Consider the following 8,168-nt stretch of genomic DNA (forward strand, 5'->3'; position numbering starts at 1 on the left):
CCTTTTCTTAGTTTACAAAGACCCAGGCTCTTTCCCAGATCATCTCCAGTGTGCACTTATGCATGTTGTTCCCTGTGATGACATTGAAACTGATAACTGTTATTCAAAGCTGCCATATGACGCTCCACGAGAAAACAGGGTGTGCTACCACGACGCTAATGTGGATGAATGTAAGGTGAGTTGGAATGGCTGCTAACATTACTTTATGTCTGCTGTGTAATATTGAATTACGTTTTCGATTAAAATTGTAATATAAACTATATTTTTCTCTCTCAGGGTGATTCTGGTGGTGGAGTGATATATGACAAAAATATATATGCTGTACATGTTGCTGGGTGTGATTATGCTTCTGGGCTTCCAGCTGTTTCCTTAAGGGTCTGTTCTTACATTGAATGGATAAATGAAAAAATTAACAAATAAATGAAAATAACTAAACATTCAAAATAAAAAATCAGCTCGAAAAAGAAACGTGTGGTGTGTGGTAGTTTCTACTCTATAGCTGCATAAGTTAACTATAAATTGAGAACCATGTTTAGACTGTGGTTTCAGCCATGATTTCAGATACTCTGTACAATTTGCAATAGCATCAGCTGTAAAGGACATACTCGGCTGGCTTACACTGTACCTCATCTGTACATTGCTGTGGATAAAAGTGTGTGTCAAATGAATAACTTGAGGTTTACAAATCAGATTTGTCAGTTAATGATAATAAATTGGACATGGCAGGCGAGTTCCCACTGGAGGGTGAGTAGAGCTGGTGGATAGGGGGGCCTGGATTGTACAGCAGGGGTAAACGCTGTACCCACTTGTCCCACAAATCCCTTATTGTCGCAAGTTTCTTGTCAGCTCTGCCTTGTTTCCCTGTGATCGAAGCGTATGACACGGGACAAAACTTCAAAGGTCTTGAGAGACACAGTGGCCACTCCAAGGGTTGCAAAGGCTTGCTGTTGATTAAGAGTTTACAAATCAAAAGGTGAAGCGAGATATTAGAATACTGTGGTCTACTGTGTCAACGGCAGCAGTTAGGTCAAGCAAGACCAGAACAAAGTGGTTTCCAGAATCACCTACCAGAAGGATGTCATTTAGGACCCTTAACAATGTACATTCTGTGCTATGAAGGGTTTTAAAACCTGATGGAAAAACCTCAAGGATGCCATCATCATCTAGAAAATATTTCAGGTGACAAAAAAACAATTTTCTCTAAAACCTTGGAAAGTAAAGGCAGTTTGGAAATAGGTCTATAATTAGCTAATACTATGTGATCAAAGCCAGGTTTCTCACACAGTAGCTGCACTACTGCATGTTTAAAATTTTCAGGAACCACACTAAAAGACAAACTGCTGTAAATAATGTCAAGGACAGACTGCCCTATACTAGGAAAAATGTCTTTCAAAAAACATAGAGGGAAAGGATCCCGCAGGGGGGAACGGTGGGCTTAATATGACGAACCACATCCTCTAAAGTGGAGAGGGTCACAAGCTCAAACTGAGTAAAAACAGCAGTGCACAGGACAAAGACAGAGGGGTCAGAGTCAGGAGCTGTGATAAGAGCCCTGGTGGTGACAACCTTTTCAATAAAAAAGTTCAGAAAATTCTTGCACATATCAGGAGAAGCTTCCAAACAGACATTCAGTGGAGTATTAAGAACATAATCAATGGTTTTAAATAACACATGTGGTTATGACAGTTGGAAGAAATAATATTTGCAAAATATTCCCTTTTTGCCTCGTCGACAGTGTTCTGGTAGCGATGGCAGCAGTCTTTTAGAATTTGAAATGACACCTGCAGTTTATCCTTCTTCCATCTGCATTCTGCTTGATGACATTCCCTCTTAACAGCACGACTGCTCACATTAACCCAAGGCTCAGGTTTGGCCTTAGGCAGCCTGGTTTTTAATGGAGCCACAGAGCCCATGATGTTTTGACAGCAAGAATAAAACCAGGAATTAAGCTCTTCTGTATCGGAGGAGACAAAGTCAAAAGGGCCACAGAGCTGATAAAAAGCAGCAGAAAACTGCACGGCAGTGGAGGGGTTAATAACACGACAGAGCCAAGCGGCAGTGCGATATTCAACTGCAGTACAGGCACGTGATCTGAGAGTACAGAGTCACAGATCTCCAAGTTAGTGACAGGCAGACCATGTGACAGAGCATGGTCCAGTGTGTGTCCAATTTTCCATCATATTCATCCTTTCTGCTTGCTTTTCTGCAAAAGTCTCCATAACCCACCGCTCTAGTGGATACTGAAAAATAAATTAATTCATATATGGAATATGGTCAAATGATAATATAGTGATAATGTATTATCATAAAAATATTTTTAAGTGTTGTTATTTATGTAAAATAATAATAATAATAATAATAATAATAATAATAATAATAATAATAACAGTTCTAGATGAATTATATTTCCTTCCCCCAAAATTTTCTCTTACCAGTTAGTATTGTACTGTTATAGTTTGTCATTTTCAGAATACTGACAGTAACAAAACTAATATGGGGTCATTACGTAGACAAGAAATCAACATGGGTCATGGACCATCCGCCACGCTGAACAACTTTTGTTAATTTCTGAATGTTTATAGTTATGACATATTAAATGCTTATTATTTAATGCTTTAAATTCTGGAGATCAATAAAGTAAACGATCTCTCTGTATGTCTGTATAGTTATCTATATTATAGTATATTAAACTATATTAATTAAATAACAAATAGCTGAAGACGAGCACCATGTGAAATGGTTAACTGTCAGTATCTACAGGATTATTAAAAATAATGAAACATGAAGGCAAAAAAAAGCCGATTAAACATGAAAGTGCTGTTTGAGTCTGAACTGTAGCTTGCCTCCACCAGTGTGTGAATGTGAGAGTGAATGAATAGTGGCATTGTAAAGCGCTTTGGGTGCCTTGAAAAGCGCTATATAAATCCAATCCATTATTATTATTATTATGAACATTTTCAACTTACCACAAGAAAAAGATGCTGTTCTCCACAATATGTAAATAAGGATAGAGTATAGGCGATATCAGCAGCTGTATCAAAATGAGAATTTTATATCCCCCATAGCTGAGTATAGGCATTCAATCCAAAACGTCACATGTTGTGGAGAAATAATGTGAATCTTTTGTGCAATCAAATGTTTTATTTTTATTTTAATAGCACAACAAATAATACATTTGTTAATAAATCTTATTCAGACACAAGTTTGCTTGTTGCTTGCTTCCTCACAAACGACCATTTCTGCCCCTTACATTCATCACCCTGAAAACAGCACAGTGAACAAATCATACTGAAACACTGTTTATTTCAGTTACAAAAGTTATTTTTATTTTAGGTTTTACAAAACACATATATATTGTTGGCAGTACTTTAGATGAAGGCAGCATGCTGCTCTCAGACTTACACTTAAACTCAAAGGGTCTATAATCTCTAAACTGATATATTTTACAAAGAAATCCTGTCTGGGCAGCGTCTGGATTTGGACTGAAGAGCTCATTGGCATTTCTAAAACAATAGCAAACCTGCACACCATACATTGTTTTGTTTTTTGTTTAGTTTAAAGTTGTAGATATACATTAGAGACATGGCAGATTTGCATATATTCTTCAGGGTCTGCAGTCCTTTTCTCTTCTTCTGTGCTCCTGTGAGAATCTAAAACAAAGGTCACATAAATCATGGGGTTAAATTGATGCCTGTGGGACAAAATTACTCCAACAATATTCAGGACAAATTTATTTTTCCTCTGCAAAAAAATGAAATTGAGTACAAAGCATGTGAAACTGTTCTGTCTTGTGTTGTGTTCATTTATGTCTTTTCTTTTCTCTTTAATAATGGACAGAAGTCCATTATATGTGCAAGAACAAACTTCTGAATCACCTCTTAGTGATAAGCGTCTACAATAGCTTCAGACTTATGTTCAAAGAAAAGAAAAGAAGCCCTCAAACCTCTACTCTACTTTATGTGTTGATTTAATGAGCGAGTTAACTTTGTTTCTCTCTTCTCTCAAACGTCTAATCTCTCTTCCTCCTCTTCCTCTGTGTTTTATTCAGTCGTACTGTTTACAGCAGCGAGCAGGGCTTCTTCTTGACCTTGGCAGGCTGAGGGCAGAGGACGGCACGAATGGCCTCATCAAACTCAGTCTTCAGACCACGCTGGGTCAAGGCTGAGCACTCCAGGTATTTGACTGCATCTATACATGCAAAGACACATATACGTTAATAAAAGAAGAGAAAGAACTACAAAGACAAAGTAAGAGAAGAAAGGTTTGCTGGTAGTGGAGAAGAATAAGTTCAACTTTCAAACAGCATGAATGACTCAACTACAGCTACTATACTGTTACTGTGATATCAGGAAATAAGGGGAATAACAAAAATTTGCAGAGGCAGACAGGTTAGAAAGTTCTCTAGCATCTTCATCTGCTAGTTTCATATCTTCACTGGTGAGGAGAGCTTCAAATCTTAAAGTGCTTTTCAAGCAAATACAGTAAGAATGACTGACCTATCTCCTTAGCCAGAGCTAGGCCCTGTGGATAGGTGATAGGCGCCAGCTTCTTGTCCTTCAGTTTCTCAATGGTATCCTTTTCATCCCTCAGATCCAGCTTGGTGCCAACCAGGATGATGGGCGTGGAGGGGCAGTGGTGACGGACCTCAGGGTACCACTGGCAGAATACAGAGTAAAGGAAAACTAAATAAGAGGCAAGAAGGGGGAACACGCAAAATCAAGGAACGTGTTAGAGGCAAAAAACAGAATCTAAGGTGGAGGGAGATGAAGTTCTGATGCCAGGTGTTACAGAAAGGTGGATGAAGGCATGAAAAACTAATGATATGCTGTAGCTATTAAAGATGAGAGAAATACATCATCCAACTTTCACCCACAGCATCAATCATTCATTCACATCAATTATTAGACCTGTTTAGGCTTTTTCTCCATTTTGTAATCCAAGTACCTATTTTTTTTCTCTATAATAAATTACTGCTTTTGTTCCGTTTGTTCTTTTTTACATTTTGTTCCTCGGCAGCTGAGAGACAGGCCTCATAAAAAACAGCCAAAACTCACCTTAGCTCTGACGTTCTCATAGGATGCCTGGCTAACCAGGGAGAAGCAGATTAGGAAAACATCCTGGATGGAGAGACAAGGAGACAAAGAATTAGAATAGCTGCTGCAGTTTTAATTAGCTGACATGTTATATAAGTTCTGTCTGTGTAACTTTATGTCCATTAGTTACTGTGTGTGCATGTGTGAGTCTGTACCGTCTGTGGCTAGGACAGTGGGCGGAGCCTGTCACAATCTTCCTGTCCAGCTGTATCCCAGAGGCCCAGGTTGACCGGCTTGCTGTCCACCATCACATTAGCTGAATATTTGTCGAATCTGTGGGGAGAGTAGAGAAGGTCAGCGATCAGCCAACAAGTCATAGGCAACCTTTCATTTCATTGGTTATTCATTCATTCAACAATCTTTCAATTCACTGATTGTTTAACCAGTGAAACTCCCGTAATGGAGAAAAAAACAGGACCATACTTGAAATACCACTGTTCACAAAAACATTAACCAACAACATTACTTTGGTTAGTTTGACACAAAAGCCATCCTAACCATGTCTAGTAAGAGAGAATAATACATAATAAGGCAGGGCTGCCCCCGTGTGGTCTCATAGTAGAATAACAGTTTAATTTCTCATTTTTAAAAACTTGAGAAATTTCATCCAAAATGTATTCAGGCTCAAATGAAACTGATAACACAAATGTTTGCAGACACAGATGTTTTTTTAAAGAAAGAAAGAGACTAGTGTACCAGATTAATCCTGTTTTATGGCCTGTCCGAGGTCTACCCCGCCCTTTGCCTAATGACAGCTGGGATGGGCTTCAGCCTACTTAATGACCCAGTAGTTAAAAAGATGGATGGATTTCCTGAAATAGAAAAGTCACTGAAATAACGTAAACTGTCAAACATAGAACAACTATGACAAACAGTCAACACTATCTGAGATCTTGCTGGTGGTTAGGGAGGATATACGTGATTCTGTTTGTTGTTTAAACATATTTATAGAGTTAAGAGTTCAGATTGCTGGAAGAACAACATTCACGCAGTCTGATTGCTGTTTTTCTCCCAAAATGTAGAAACACCTGCTAACCATAGCACACTCTGCTTTTCCATTAGGTCTGTGCAAATACTACTCAAGTACACTCATCCTCCTGTGCCATTAGTGATATTAACAGAGTGTAGTCCATTTACGTTGGACTTCAGCATCTACGCACATGTTGGCAGATTTTCTGAGTAATGTAAGTTTAGGAGGACGTCACTGTGGAGAGGAGTGAGGTTCTTTTTTTTAAACAAAAATAACCGAGACAGAGTTTTAGTGTGGAAGGAGCCATTATGTTCCCAAAGTTCAATTATGTGTCCCACAGATGCAGCAACATGATTCACAATGAGTCAACATGAGCAATGTTAATCATGACTGCAAAAAGATTAGCAACTGTGAAAGTGGAAGATGAAAAGTTATAACCTTGTTTACATATAAACAAGTTACAGTAACAGTGTATACACACACTCATGCAGATACCGATCGGGGATGTTACGGCCCTAGCAGGGCCTCTCTCTCTCCTGAGGGTGCCTGTGTGGGCGTGTCCCACTACCTCCTGCCTGAGGTGCTACCTTTCCCTCCTGTACAGCTGACTCCCATCAGCAATTAAGGGTATTTAAGCCCAGAGCAGGGTGAGCTCTGGGCCAGAGTGCCATTTGTGTGGTTTCCAGCTAGTGAGCTGTGTATTGTGGTTTCCAGCTAGTGAGCTGCGCTTTCCTTTTGACTTTTTGCTTTATTTGACCAACGCCTGAGTTTTGTTTGTGTTTTATGGTGATAACGGCTTGTCCGTCTCTTTTAGTTGAATAACTTCAATAAAACGGTTTTATTTAACTGTTTTGCCTCCCTGTCTCCTTTTTCTGACCCGGTCACTTTTGTTGCTTCCCCCTTAACGCCTAGACCCCCCCGGGGAACGTAACAAGTGGGGGCTCGTCCGGGATATTTGAAAAGGGAGTTCTGTGTTGGATTTGGTTTTCTTTTTGATTATCTCACTTTGTCACCTTTTAGAGATTCACAACTTCCCAGTTTAGTTAGGTGAGTGTCCAGCTGAGCTTTGTTTTAAGTTCTTCCTTCGGGCACTCTTTTGTTGTTTTGCCTTTTTTATTTTCGGAGTAATCCTGGGCGGGGATTAGTTCCCTGTTGGGGGTAGGCAATTCAGGGCCCCGGTCGCTGAAGTTCTGCCTTTCAAGTTGCCTCGAGCCCAGCACGCTCCAGAAGATAGGTAGGCAAGTTTGTTGTGCTCAGGAACTGGGTAGGTCGTGTGTTGTATGGGTGTGTGTAGCAGAAGGTAGTTGGTCAAGGAGAAAAAGTTGTTTGGTTACCATTAATTGTTGGCTAGCCTGTGAGAATTGGCACAGGTGCGTGTGTGGTGGTGGTTTTTTTTTCCAGGCTGGAATGGCGTTCCAGTTGAATCAGCTGGAGCTGACGAGCACTGGGCCTACATCTGTTGGTGAACAGGTGTCCAGAGGCTCGTTTATGAGCAATAACATCCACCTGGTTCCAGTTTTCTGTGAGTCCAATGTTCATAGCTTCTTTATCGCCTTTGAACGCATAGCAACCGCACTGCAATGGCCTCAGGACATGTGGTGCGTGATGTTACTATGTAAGTTGACAGGTAAGGCTCAGGAGGTTTGTTCTGCTTTGTCAACGGAGGACTGCTTAGTTTATGAAAAGCTTAAAAGTGCTGTCCTCCAAGCCCATGATCTCCTACCTGAAGCCTATAGGCAGAACTTTCGAGGTTTGGGGTTGGCACAGGGTCAGTCCTACCTTGACTTTGCTAGGGAGAAGGCAAAGCTCTTTGATAGGTGGTGTGCTGCGAGCCAGGTTAACGACGTGGGGTCCATACGTGAGCTTATGCTGGTGGAAGATTTTAAAAACTCGGTTCCTGAGTCTGTTTCTTGTTATTTAAGTGAGCAAAGGGTTTCCACTTTACAGCGGGCTGCCATACTGGCAGATGAGTTTACCCTAACTCATAAAACAAACACGGTGGAATGTGACATCCCTTCTCACGGTAACACATCTTGGAGAGCTAGGAGGGAGCCAGCTAACAAGGCTGAAAAGGTTGTGGTTTCGAGACCCAAAACGAAGCTTTG

General features: G+C 40.4%; 1 long non-coding RNA gene and 1 pseudogene across 1 annotated transcript; one reads left to right on the forward strand and one right to left on the reverse strand.

Annotated features, from left to right (window-relative positions):
• Positions 1-10: 10 nt before the first annotated feature.
• Positions 11-468, forward strand: LOC120737304. The gene is made up of 2 exons (XR_005696722.1): positions 11-175; positions 277-468. It is a non-coding gene; the product is annotated as an uncharacterized LOC120737304 (long non-coding RNA).
• Positions 469-3,126: 2,658 nt separating this feature from the next.
• On the reverse strand, positions 3,127-5,470 carry LOC120737305 (annotated as a pseudogene).
• Positions 5,471-8,168: the final 2,698 nt, after the last annotated feature.

Source organism: Simochromis diagramma, unplaced genomic scaffold (genome assembly GCF_900408965.1).
Source record: "Simochromis diagramma unplaced genomic scaffold, fSimDia1.1 OVJJ01000211.1, whole genome shotgun sequence".
NCBI lineage: Eukaryota > Metazoa > Chordata > Actinopteri > Cichliformes > Cichlidae > Simochromis > Simochromis diagramma.